The 14,689-nt window shown below is 41.7% G+C and overlaps 1 long non-coding RNA gene across 1 annotated transcript in view; it reads right to left on the bottom strand.

Annotated features, from left to right (window-relative positions):
* Positions 1-5,248, bottom strand: part of LOC308123997 — a 231,136-nt gene extending 225,888 nt beyond the window's left edge. Inside the window, exons 1-3 of the long non-coding RNA XR_013936268.1 lie at positions 5,117-5,248; positions 4,788-4,908; positions 4,647-4,681 (exon numbers count right to left, since the gene is read on the bottom strand). This is a non-coding gene — a long non-coding RNA (uncharacterized lncRNA). The remainder of the gene's footprint in view (positions 1-4,646; positions 4,682-4,787; positions 4,909-5,116) is intronic.
* Positions 5,249-14,689: the final 9,441 nt, after the last annotated feature.

Below are 14,689 nucleotides of genomic sequence, written 5' to 3'. Positions count from 1 at the left end.
TTCAGACCTTGTAATATAATTCAACTGCATCGGAGACAGAATTGTAGACCTATTACAATATAAACTTGCAAAATAGGAATTTATCAAGGCCTAGTTTTGATTGGGAAATTCAGGAAAATCTTATTTTCTTGAGCCAAACAAATAACACTATAAAAATCTAGAACAGATCCCTTGTACGGTGGCCTGGAAGTGCAAAACACCGCAAACTTCAGAAAACACTTCCAAATCCAAAAAACACTTTCCAATAGAAAAAACCTTTCCCAGTGTTTTCTCTATTGGAAAGTGTTTTTTGGATTTGGAAGTGTTTTCTGAATTCTGTAGTGTTTTGCACCTCCAGGCCACCGTACATTTATGAACAGGTACATTTGCACAAAAGTCACATCAGATTTTGCCAGTGACTGTCTTCTCTGTCAACTCAGCGAAAATTTGGACTTAGGACTTGTCACCAAGTAAGAAACCAAAACCATCAAAATACAACCACTTTGCATTCAGGGTAAATAAAAAGTCTCAAGGTAAAACAATGTCAAACTGTGCTAGGTGAGACTGGCACTGCTAATCCATCGCCCGAGCAAGATTGAAATCAAAACACTTCCGTAAAGTGTAGTTTCTTTGCTCCAGAGGAGTGATCAAATGCCATTTTGTTTTGCTTTGTTTTGCTCTATGTCCGAATTCCCACCATACTGTTTTAAAGCCAAGGCGTACTCAAGCACTGCCACTTGTGGGGCGCCAACTTATAGCAAACCCACTGATATCACTTGTGTAGAGTAGCAACGGAGTGTACGTTTCAGATATGTTGCAGCCTAATCACATTTTTTTGGGTCAAAAACAAAAAGACACCTGTGCAAGAAACACACTTAAGTCAGCACATTAAACAACCAAATGTCACAGGGATGGGAGAAATCGATGAGCATAAAAAAACATGAGTGGCACTTACTTCGTTATTTGAGAACATTTTGCTTTGGCACCTGTGCTTTTTTTTTTTTTCCCCTTCAAAATGATGAAATACAAACCCCAGTGTAAGTGAATACTAATTGTGCTTGAATTGGACATGACGTGCTGATATTTCCCTCTCAAAAGGCAGGAACATTTTAGCAGTGTCATTGGTGTCATCTGTCAACAGTACATTCTCAAAACTTGTATATTTTTATAATTACTTTAAGTTCACTTCAGTGTCCACGAAGGGGTTTTTAATTGAAATGTGTCCAGAGTGAAAACTAGAGCAATAAACCTCTCTTAATAGGGCTCACCTTCCTACTGTATCACATATATCAGGCCTAATAGCACTGACGTCTCCTGCAGAAGGCAAAAGTTGTTGTTTAACAGTTTAATGAGTGTCTGATTTATGAGTGGAGCCATGTGCCTGATAAATAAACAGCACAGGTGAGAGGGTTTCATCTCGCAGAGCGTTTTCTAATCAACGAAAGGCATTATATTTAAAGCTGCGTGCGCTTGTGCGTGCGAGTAAAAACGTATGTGTGGCCGCTGGAGTGAATTCAATTCATCATTCACGGCTTGCTGTATGCCATGTGCGTGTGAAATGGCTGATTAGTTGCATCTGCCTGTGTCAAATTTAAATGTCTCCAACATTTCATTTGCGGATTGAAACATCATCATAGAAGCACAAAAAGGACAATACCAGACAATGCCAGGAGATAAATGCTCGTCTCCGATACACACCTGTGCTGCCCTTTTCCTTTTCTTTTTTTTGCAGACACATGACTAAGAACATTTAAGGTTATGTGACGTGAGTTTTTAAAACACACTCGGGACGGGTTTGTTTTGTTGAGGCTCTGTCTGAGGATCAGAATGAGATGTGTCGTGCAGCCAAGGGAGTCGTTAAATTTGGCGGTATCGGGACATCCAGTTTCGTTGAGACCACGTCCACCGAGGGACAGAGACTACCTCCTGAGTGAGCGGCTCAGTCTGCGAAGACATGAGACGCATTGGCAGCTAATGCACCAGCTAGCACAAAACGAAGCCCGCCTCATCCCAGAGCATTAAGATGTGGATAAATAAATAACACATTGCCACCATGAGCGGAGTCGCAATGTGACAGCGGGATTTTTTTCTTTATTTTTTTTTCTTTCCTTCCTGCTTTCATGTTGGCAGGCAGAGACATTTTATTTTTGGATGAATCAAAATTTCCTGAAAACGCCTGCGCCAGGTGTATCTAATTATCCGACAGCGCATCCTCATTATAAAACGGCCCCTGGGAGCCGGCTACTCAGCTTGCTGAGCCTTGGACCGCAATCAAGGTGTTACCACAGAATAAACACATGAATAATATAAGTACTACTTTTCAATACATCTACTGTGTTTGCCCCTTCTTTTTTTTTTTTCGCTCCGAACTTGGCAGTATTTTCACTCCCTTAACTTTGCATTCAGCTGTTCCCTTTGCAAAACAATATATGTCCATGCGGCGATTGTAGTTTCAATCGGACACAACGTGCAACATCCCACAAACTTGTGTCTATACGGCGAGGCAGTTTGGGAAAACTGCAATGCAATGGGGAAAAAGAAGGTACAAATTTATTAGCGGCTGTTATGACAGCCCCTTGCCATCTCAGCCATGCCCCGATTATGTCACCTGGATGAAGTTTATAAACCATAATTACAGCTTACTGCTGAATCTCTCCGGGGAGGTGCAGCAGGCAGAAGAAAAGTGGGTGTGTTGTCAACACGGTCACACCGGAGCAGCCGAACGCTGGGGCATAATTAATGAGGAAAGAAAACGGATTTGTAAGAACGCAACTCTCTAACTGCCAACTGCAGGCTGTGGCCCTCGGGGTCACAGCGGAGGACCATGTGCAGCAGCGAGCAGGCAGACCTGTCCTCCTGGCTTACCACTTCCAGATGCAGCTCAAATCCCATCCAACAGTGATTGATGTGGGCCTACAGCCAGCAGGTTTGGGAGGGTATCACTCAAAGGGAGGATGAGGGAACATTGCAGTATGTGGCCAGTGTGTATGAAATGAGAAGCAATGCTGCTGGGCCAGGGATTCTTACCTGGGACTAATCCTCAGAAGCTTTGCAGCAAATTCACTGTGTGAAGGAAAAACGATTTAAATCTACTCTGCTGAGCGCCAATCGCCAACACACTTTTCATTAGTGAAAACGAAAAAAACCACCAGTTTGTAGTAGTTTTGTTGGGATGTCTTGTTTAATTTGGCCGTATTAGATTAATGTATTGATTGTTAACCAGAGCTTATTCCATGTAGACATCAGCACAAACAGCGTATTTCAAAAGTATTTTATCATCAGTGAAGTGTTTTACAGCAAAGTCTGTGAATCCTAGCGAGTCCAAGCCCAATGTGCAGGCCAACGACAGCAAAACACAAGCCACAAAACAAATTGACTGTGCCACAAAATCAGTTGTGTGTTTAAAAACTCTCCAAAGTATGTTACTAGGCTACATGGGGGTCTTCTAAGCGTTAAATTCCAAGAGCTGTCGTGTTACCGCTTCCTGTCCTGTATGACGCTTACCCCATTTAGTTCCTTTTGAAATGCAACAGTAGCCTATCTCTTGCACCGCCTCATGACTGGCAGACCGTAATGCTATTACCTCTCCTCGATGGTCATGCTCGCTTAGCCTTCTGTCACTCCACGCGAGCCAGGGAAGACACATCTCTCTGGCTGTGTGAGCTGTCCTTGCCCTCATTTGCGATTGCTTCTCCCTGCCTCGGCTTGCTACAAAATACTGAGCCACGCAAACTTTTCACTTCATTATCTTGCCTTTTAGAGGCTTCCCAGTACCCCACCACCACCACCCCCCCCCCCCCAAGCAGTAAAGTATGACTGCAAATCACGGGTAATTGGCTATATATGAATCACTTGTCAGTAGTACCCTGACAAACAGTCTTTAACACAGGGAAGGGGCTGTATAAATTATGGAACCTCCAAATATAGCAGGCAGTGATGGAAGGAGAAAAACATGACCATGTGCTGACACAGTATTGCGCATGAGCTGCTGTCAATCACCAGTCAAATCTGGCATCAAAGCCTGTCAGATAACAGCAGCAAAATGGGTAAACTGGGTGACTCACAGCCCACCCACCGACTGCATCACCTGAGCCAAGAGCCCTCGCGCACACACGCATTCACGCACGCATGAATGCGCACGCGTGCATTCAGAGCTAAACCATCCTAAACGCTCCTCACAAGTCACCCAAGGAGCAAACATTTGACCAAACTTTCTCCACACGTCCCGCAAACCGACACAACACAGGAAATCATGGCACAGTCCACGCGCGACCGTGCGCGCTCCGTGCGCATGCAAGCGGTGCAGAGGAGCATCGTTCGGGGCAAAGATGGCTCGGTTTCTTTTCGCACAGTATCTGTTATCAACGGTGACGATCGAAACAAAAATAAATTAAAAAAATAAAATAAAAATCTGTAAATGTCTGTCCACCATCTGGAGTGAAACGGCGAGCAGCAGACCGGCACACATTGTGCGCGACGTTATCCACAACGGCGCTCCGAGATATGCAAAAATATGCACCTATTCACATCGCGGCACGACACACAACTTAAGACACAATACACAGAATGCACACTTAAATCCAGACATGGACAACATGACGAGTTCACGGAATCGGAAGGTGCAGCAGAAAAAAAAAAAAAAGAAAAAAAAAAAAAGTACTACTTACTATAAACCCAGGCGCGGAATGCAAAGCCCCGGTAACTGTAATTAAAATAGAAAAATGGAGGGAAAAATGAACCAAAAATCAACTCGGCATGGTCACCGCTGCATGCAGTTTGCATCCACAAGCTTCATTTTATTCACTCACCCGGGGCTGTCCGAGTAAATTCCTTAGGAAATTCCAGAGGAGTCTCTTCTTTCTTCTCTCAAAGTCAGAAAACAGCAATGCTTTTTTTTTTTCTTATTCCAAAAACAGGCCCCTGTCTGAACTGAAACAGAGAAGAGACCAAGAGACACAACAAATTCCATTAGAACTGGTCGTCCCCCCCTACCCTCCCTCCCTCCCTCCACACCACCACACCACCCAAAAAAAAGTGTCGACATAACATCTGTGAAGATCAGCAAACAAAACAACAACAAAAAGAAGAAGAAGAAGAAGGCAACTCGTAATAAATTGGCGGAACGGACAGATGGTACCTGCTCTCTTTATCACTGTCGACAAAGACAATGAGAGCTGCAATAAGACGGGCAGAAAACAGAGAGAGCGCAGCTTTTCTCAGGAAACGCAGCCCCAGCGTGCTGTCAGATCCCAGCACCGCGCGCTCGCACGCACACGCGCACGGACGGGGAGAGAGAGAGAGAGAGGCAGGGAGGGAGGGAGGGAGGGAGGTGAGGATGCTTCGATGAAGAGCTGCACTTCAACGTCCGGCCGCTTGATGGCCAGCAAGAAGAACAGCTGACTGGGACATTTCCCACTTTAATGAGCAGCTTCATGCTGAAAACAAACTGTTTTCTCACGTTCAACCATCACATGAGCCTTCACTGCAGTTGTGTGGTCCCCTTATTATTACTCCTCTTTGGCTTCACTTGAAATGTTGGGCCACGACTGGGATAAATGGTGTCCCATCAATTAGCCCGGAGGCTGCTGTAATCAGACTGAACTGTGACCAATTGTATATATTGTAATTACTGTATTTATTACGTGACTGTTTGTTGCTTCAGGCTACCTTATACTTACACTTTATATCTTGTCACTTGCGTTAAACGACATGCTGCCGTTTTAAGCTCAAAATAAAGTACTTTATTGGTAAAGAATTTCAATTCATCCTGTATATTTACTAACACAAATAGAGGATAGCATAGTGAAACTATCACAGTCTGTCTGTCTCTCATATGCTGGTAATACTATTACTTTATTCATAATAAACACTGACTAAAATGTTCTAATACTAACACACACAAACATTTTTTTATTTATTTGTTTCTTAATCAGAAGTATGTATATTTGACGGTGGAAACATACATACGACATACCCTGCGTTTGGGATCATTGACTTTTACTCACAACTGAGTCTTTCTATAGCATCTCTACACTGACTAAAGTACAAAAGATTAAATTTTGATTTGTCCTCCACCAGGTTTCACTGTACATTTTGGAAGACTTTTGGTCATTTTACTTTACTCTGAAGGAAAAGCTCAAAATGATAATGTCACACTTTTATTTACTGTTCTACATAAAGGGGTGTTGCTTTATGCCTATATGACCATATGCCTGTCATTCTTTGTGTACCAAACATCAGTAACACTTCATAAGGATGACAAAAACATGTCATGAAATAAATGTTAATATTTACGTGTTGATATGTCCTACAAGTGTATAGTTTGTACGAAACCAATAATTTCAACAATGTTGTGATAGCAACGAGATGATCGAAGCCTGCCCTCATATAAGTAGTGTTGATGTTTCTTATCAATGTAATGTTCCCAAACAACATGCAAAGTACTTTCTGTATGTTAATAACTAAATTTAAATTGCTTGAAAAAGCGTGCAATCAGGACCATCACATGTATTAGGGCACCTTAGAGCACATCGAGTTCACTTCACACACAGTGAAGTCGAGTTCATTCTGTCATATCGGTGTCAAACCAAATCATAAATTCACATCAATAAATAAGCAAAATAACTTCAACTCTGACTGATAGTCAGAGACTTTCGTTCAAGGTCTGGCATTTCTGAGATGTGTGAAATGCAAATGGTATCAAGGCAATGAAAACGGTACCGACTTAAAATTGTGGAATATGCAGATACTATGTTGATAAATGAGTGAATATATGTTTGTTGAATAACCAAGTCTTTAAACTTCCAAGTTTAACATGAGTGTTTAGCTCTTTTTTTTTTTCTTTTAAATCAACACGTCAAAATGAGTAGCCTCTTTTAAGTAACTGTATAGAAAACAAAGTCAAGATATATTTGAATATTTCATATATTTTTGAATAAAAATATCGAAGTGGCTTTTGTAGAAATTGGTTTAAACAATGATGATCAAAATACTTTTTTTAAAAATTGGAAAAATATGTCTTCAAATTGAAGTGGACTCATTTACAATTTCACCCTCCTGGTTTACTTGTTCACTGTCGTACTGTCCGTTGTTAAAGCTTGTTAGCGATACTTTTCCAACTGTTCATAATGTTATCTGTGGAAAGAAGCCCTGTCTGACCTCAGGTCATTTTAATCTTATGTCTATGTTGTGCGTTGACTCTGTTTGGTGTATTATGCTGCAGGAGTTTTTTGAAAGTGGTGTTGATACGTTTTTGCCTTGAAAAACTGGGTCAGTGATGGAATCCAATAATATCTGTGATTCCAGGCTGACTTAGACTTTACTCACAGAGGACATTAGTTTGACTCCAACTTTTAGCAGACAGCGGAAGGTCTGATCCTCAAAATGCATGAATGCATGTTCAGTGTTGATAGGTTCGGCCAGGGTAGACATAAAATTGCAAAGTGTGTTAAATTCATAAAATAATATGGAGGCGGAATATAAATTCAAATGTCTTAATAGAGAAAAACAGACTGAGGAAGATAAACCATTCGAACATGAAAAACATTTGGTATATTCTGAATAGTTGAGCAAAAAGGAGACTGATAAATGCAAGATGAAATGATTTTTTGCTCCACATTTAACCAGTTTCTCTGAGTAGAGAAACTGTGGACTGTCGAGCACATATCCATGTGTTTTCTTTCTCGTTGTGTTGGACTATGATGGGAAAGCGCTGTAGAACCAAAGGGTCGAGGTCAAGGTAAACTTTATGATTCCCGAGGGGCAATTTGTGGTGTACAGGCAGCAGTAAAACATACATAAACGAAAATATGATTCATACAATACACACACATCTATTTACAGTTATTGAGCAGACCGATGGTGTTTGGGATAAAAGAGATAAACTCAACCGATGGCGTGACAGTAACAAGTGAAGGTGAGTGGCAAAAGCTTGGTATTCCAGGTGGGATTCTCTTCTGCAAAGTACATAATTATATGTTCAATTTTATACAACCAGCCATGGCTTCTCCATCAACGCCTTATCCTGCAGCCTGCCAAGTCACAACGCTGCTGATGGGCTGCTGTTTGGACCTCAGTCAAAATGTAAGATTATTTTCAGACTAGTCTGCAGGTTGGTTTGGAATTCTCCTGCAGTGAAACGTCATCCTGACTAGGACTCCACATGTGGAGTGTAATTTAAAGCTGATCAAGTGTCCTGTTATAATTGAGAATTGTTAAAGATGGCAAGTGACAGCAAAGTGGAAGCTCTACGAGTGCTGTTTTTCCCATCACAAAACAAAATGTGCAGTCTTTTCATGTGTTGGGTGCACTGATGATAAATTGTATATTATGAGGGTCCTCGCTGCAGAGGTATTTAAATCCTTTGATTTTCCAAAGCTTGAGTGCAGGTGATGAAACCATCTGTCTGACGATTAGTTTTTGATGATACCACCAGAACAAAGAGTTCTGACAAGACTTTAAAAAAAACAGGCAAAAGATGGACTGGCATTGTAGTGACTTGGTTTGTTCTGAATTTAACATAGGACCCACATTATTTACAGCCCAAATAACAGTAACAAAAGTTTTCATTCTTAACAAAGCTCATCAAACGGGTCATTTTAACCCTATGAGTTTGCAAACCAACAATAAGCAAGGAGTAACGTACTTTATTTTTTCTGAGGTGAAGTTTGTTGAGTTTATTTTTGTGCGGTAGACTGATGGAAGTGGACGCGCTCGGGAAAGTAGCTGCATGGATTTCATGTAGTCCAGGTGGAAAATGACCTGCGATGACTTCGAGGTGGCAGTTTGGTGACAAGAGCGCGGCTGAGGTGTGCGGGGTCAGCAGCCCCCTCGCCACTCCGTCTCTCCTTTGATTGATGGTACATTACACCCAACGCTTTCGAAAAGTTTGCAATCTCACACACTTCCCGTCTGTCATGAAGTTTGTAGTTTCTGGAGGTGTTAAAATGAACATTTGGCATATTTAACCGACTTAGCCACAATTTGTTTGGAGGTGGAAAATGAAATCTTTCAGTGTGATCTTTGAGATCTGCACGTCTGAAGCTGATGAGGTATTTGAAGGCTTTTGTAGCCTTGAGTGACTTGGCGGTGTGCCCTGTATGCATGAATATGGTAAAACTCATTCAATGCAGGGTCATTCTCCGATGCTTGGAGGTATTCATAACCACTGACCGTACAGTTGTTTGTCTTCGTAAACAGAATGATTTCAGACTTGTTAAAGGTTACCTTTGGGTCTACAACTCAGTTTGACTCCATTCTCAGGCTGTCGGCTTCCTGGGAGTTGGAAAGCCGCCGTGCCTACAACAACAAAAAAATGCCATTTAAACCTAACCGTTACATATGACTTTCACCTTTGAAATGACTTTAGTATTACTACATTATGTCTCTGTCTTGCCTCATCTTACTCACACAGACTGCTCTGCAGTAAAATCATTCCGTCTGGAGTCGATGTGCTTCGGATCAAGTGTTGTTCCACATTTAGTTCTGTACATAGATATGCACGTTTCCTTTATGCGCATGCAAAAGCCGCTTTATTGATGCCAATGGTAAACAAGTGACAGACAAAGCAGATTGACGTTAGTTACCTTAATGCATGTCTTTAAATACCAGAATGTGGATTATCTTTTCTGTTTGTTTGTTTCAGTTAAGAAACATTTTGCAAAAGTTCTCTCAATAAATGGCATTCTGGGAGATTTGCAGGCATCACTTGTCACTGCGCTCGGTTGTCCTTTAGCTAAAAGGAGATAATGTAACCTTTGTATCCATCATCCGAGGCTGTGCACTCGATGCGGGACAGCTGCATTACAACAGTGCTCTTGACCTTTTGGGTTTGGGTCGTGACTTGCGAACATTTCATTACCTGAGCTTCCCCGAGAGTTCTGGTGTCACCTGTAGATTGACCGTTGAAACATGTTTGCTCTTCAGGCTGTGAGCGTCACAGAGGATGAATCAAAGGAGAAAGAAACTAAAAGGTTTTGCATCCACTGAATTTAAAGCTCTCTTATTTATAATGTGCAAATGTCTTCAGTTCGCTTAAGCTATTCAAAATGTCTTTATCGGCAAATACTTTGGCATAAGGGTTTTTGATGTATCGAGACATTTCAAACATTCTACTTTATTGCGCCAAACATGCTGTGCATTTTGACCAGACGCACAACCATAGACAAAGAAACCCTGAAGGCACAGTTCTGAAGCACTAAAGCAACCTACAGAGGATGAACAAATGGGATTCCTCTGCTGGAGTTGTGCTTTGACTCGGTATTAGATTGAGCAAAAGAAATATATCGCCGGAATTCTGCCAAGTATGCAATATAAATAAAAGTTGAGTGGGTGAAGCTGGGCTCAGTGCTTTGTATCTGATATTCACTTTGGTTCACAGGAGGAAGGTGATATTTATGACTCATTGCATTATTCCAGGAGACCGGAATTATTTGGAGCGTTCTCTTGCTCATACCCGTATCAAAAGGTGCAGTTCCGTGACTATGCTGCTCTTTAGTACCTCTTGTGATCACTGCTGGATTACAGGACGAAGCAGATTTGCATATTTTTCTTGTAATAAAAATTTATTTGGCTGTTTGCACCGTGCTACCTTCCTCTGTGAAGTCGGCCTCAATTTTATTCTGAACTCTGATATTTGTTCATGTAAGGTACAACTATATGAGATGGAAGTACAGCTGAGAGACTTGAGGAAAGAACAGGAGGGGGAGTGTGCAACTACTCTGATGCTATCATTAGCTCTCTTCAGATTAGACAGCTAACCTTATGCTGGCCTTGCCTGAAGAAAGAGTGACTGGAGAAACTGAGATCATTTGGTTGTACTGAAGGCAACAGCAACAGCACAAATCCCTCTTTGTTGTCCTCTGATTACACAAACGTGCTGATTCCAACAATAAAAATTGTTACGCTGACAGCTCAGTTTGCGGGGCGAGCACCAGCACGAACCCGCCTGTCACAAACAATTAAAGCAGACTGAATTTCCTCACGTCACCAGAGATCACGTCTCTGGAGGTTCACGCTGGAAGAGATGGAGAACAGAATGACAAAATCATTCAAAAGGCCGAGTCCCTGAGCTTGAACATCTGCTTCGTGGTGCGCTCGCCACTGCTGAACCGCCTTCAAGACAACCACCCAGTGCAGTTACAGCTCCGATAATCAGTCTGTGTCTTCAATCCATTCTCTGCTGTATCAGGTACGTCATCCTGGAGTGAGGAGTATTTTTCATGTCAAGTGGCCTCTCTGCGAAATATTAGGATATCTATTTACAAGACAGCTTGGCCTTGTTTAGGTAAATGAAGTTCAATTTGAAGTGATTTAAGAGAGATTGGAGGAGTCTATTATAGACTCTGCCATCAATTTCTTGTCGAGCCTGGGAGGTTCTCAGCGTAATAGGAGACCAACGCAAAAAGGTCCGAAAGGCATGGCTTGGGACTGTGATTGATTCTAATTGGACTGGTATTTTAAAGCCAGTCATCGTATACAATGTAATGCGTCTGTGACAAACGTTTTTCCTTTACACTGTCCTGCAGTCAGTGTTCTCGCAGCCGGCATAAGAGTCATGATGAACCCAGTGATATTGACATTCGAAAGACTGTCAGTTCAACAGCAAATGAAACAAAGGTTTTGCTGGAGGTTCTACACATAGCTACACCAATTAGATAACCAACGTAAGGACTTCTGTCACATTGTGGGGGTATTTCCCACTGCCGGTTCTCCTTCTGTCTCTCTGACTCATTAAGGGCTACTTGATGCTCTTTAGGAGGATGTGTTGCCCCGTATATATGAGCTCACAGTTGACAATGGACCGACAAGCACAAAGCTTTATCCATCCGAGTTCATTTCTTGTTCATTTGCACATTCAAAAGTCACAGTTGACCAAGCGTTGTTAACAGAGGCTTAATGAGATGAGACTGCTCATAGGACTTGTCAGAAAATGTTTAAATACTGTGTAATCCAAGCCAAACCACAATGTGCAAGAATTCCCAAATACAATGACATAATCATGCTGCCTTCAAATTTTCACATAGTACACAATTTTTGTGGGTAAAGTTTTGTATTCCATGTATTTTAAAATCCAAATCATATACAGCAGACTTTGAAATGTAACATGTGCCTATTGTTAATCCACAGTCAAAAAATGTCTCTTGTGGTTCGACTGAGGATAAAACAAGAACAAACTGGTTTTATGTAATCTTAAAATCAATCTTCACACCATTGCTTCAGTGACAGAATCCAATACTACAACAAAGTCCTACGTCTCTGCTGCTGTCTAGACAACATTCTGCAATGTACTCCAACAAACCAGGGTCTCTGTGTTGCTCAGCATGGAAGATGACACTGTGGAGGCCAAGCTTCTCTCCTATTTTCAAGGGAAGTCTCAACGCCACATAAGACATCCTCGTCCATTGGAAGGACAACTTGGCGGTCCACGTCCATCCTGGCTGAAACAGCTCTTGTGGGAGTAGTGCATACATAAGAAGATGCTGTAACACGCATCTTAACAAAATCCTGGCAATTTATTGTTAACTACTGCCAAACCCCACTCTTCTGCAAATGCCGCAAACCACCGCTCTGTCACGAGAGCCTGATTACTTGTGTTTTTCAGAAAATGTTTAGAAAAACAAAAGATTATTTACTTCTATGTCATGCAATGGTACTTTCCAGTGTCCAATATGTTTGACTGGGCATGAGTCACACGGCAAAGAAAGAGATTTTGCTCTGCAAAAAGAAGTAGCATATTTGAAGCATGGAGTATGCGAGTAATCACAAAGAAAGCCTTTTACTAGCTAACACGCTGCCCACTGGCTCCTTGCATGTCACCGAGAGCCAGCTTTGACGAGCTGCCCCTGCTTCTGTCACTTGCCTTGCACAAGCTTTAGGCCTCGTGGGGTGCCGTGGTTAACTGGCTGACGCGCAGGGATAGCTTGAGTCAGTAATGGAGAGCGCATGACTCTATACGGGGAGCGGCTGACTCGGTATGGGCAGCATCCAAATGGTCTCTTCAGCCTGGATTGCATGACTCTCAGCGTCCAAACAGAGAAAAGCTTAAGACATCTTAGTTTTATTGCTAAATTATCAAGGGTGCAGGAATTACCTTGCTGCTTTTGGTAGTGTAGGCTGCATTCATTACGACATGTGCAGTTTTGCATAGTAATACAATTGACAGTGATGCATTAGGTGGCAGGCCATCGGATGTCTCCAGGCCAGGATTCAGAAAAAAGACCCATATATTGGTGGACTGATGTTAATAAAACATAATTGCTCATCTTATTCAAGCACTGACAGCACTGATTTCTGAAGTGTGAGCCAAGGTTTCCTTGTTGGTACTCAAATGGCGTAGCAGTAGGAAACATCCGGAGGTCAGAGGAATGTCTTCTCCATGTATAATTTTTTGAGAAGAAAATGCATTCGAAATAAATCCCAATGATGATGACTGGACATTCCAGATTATAATCACCTCACCAGAATCTATTTATGGCGTGTGTTTTTTATTCTATTTAGGGAGCCGATCTGAGCAGACAAGGTATACAGTACACGCAGAGAGAGAACATGCAAAAGCTGCACGGAAAAGGCTGCAAGCTCATCCTGTCAAAAAACGTTCGAATCAATTCATACTGTTACAATGAGTCACACAAACAGGAGCCTTAACACAAACCACATTGGCAATAAATACATAAATGAACAATATTCAACCCAACCTTGAAATATTCCACGAGTTCAAATGTGTGCAACGTGGCTTAACAGAGGTTGAAACTCCTGAAAACACAGTGATGGCCTTTGGTCTGACTGCTCTCTTGCAGAGTTGCACTTGTAAGTACTAAATATGTTTGCCGTTCTCAACAAAACTCACCCTGACAGCTTTATAGAACTCGAATTTAAAAGATATAGCCCTTGCATTTGCTGAGATTCTGTTGACTAATATCTTTATTGCACCACTTTGGTTACCACCTGAATTAAAATGAGGGGTGTTTTTAAACCAAAGACATTCAGACTGAAACAGAGACATCCAGGCATAGTAAGTAGTGGATATAAAATGTTGTTTATAAGGCCATTCTTTTGGTCAAACAGAATAAAAATGATGAGAAATTCCATGAAAAATTTTCCTACAAATGTGGGGAGCGTCAGGGTGTAATAATTTAACCTGACAGCTACTATTCTATTTATGACTCATGCAATTGATGAGATAAAATTACAGAAAAAGACATTTATGTACATATATTTATTCTGCCAAGCAATTGACTTAGAATTAAACAGCTGCTAACTTGTAGCTCGTAGAATCCAAACGGTACTCCATGAATCATATTTTCTTGCTGCTATCTGTCCACCTAATCTAAAACTCTTATGTCTTCCAGTAACTGCTTTAAAAGTCAAAATCCTCTCTGTTCTGCCTGTTCCATGAATACATGATTAACACCTGTAAAGCCTTAGCTGCTGCGAGAATGCTCCTTTACTTATAGACACATAATTATAGGACTGCCACTTGCCAGTCATCTGCGGGTATGGAAATGAGGCTGTTGGCTGCATCCGGACACTGTATAGTTCATTTTCTCCTTCATGCTGCCTTTATTGAGGAAACATAGCAATTTTTTGTGCGTGTGGGTTTTTTTCCCCCTCCACTCAGCCTACTGCCTAAAGTGTTTGAGAGCGATAAGAACATCTGCATATTGAATCCTTTCCAACCTTTCTCAGACGCAGAGAAAATGCCTGTTATCAG

Source organism: Lipophrys pholis (genome assembly GCF_963383615.2).
Source record: "Lipophrys pholis genome assembly, chromosome: 18".
Lineage (NCBI taxonomy): Eukaryota > Metazoa > Chordata > Actinopteri > Blenniiformes > Blenniidae > Lipophrys > Lipophrys pholis.
The sequence above is the reverse complement of the archived record's forward strand: the minus strand, read 5'-3'. Positions and strand labels throughout refer to the sequence as shown.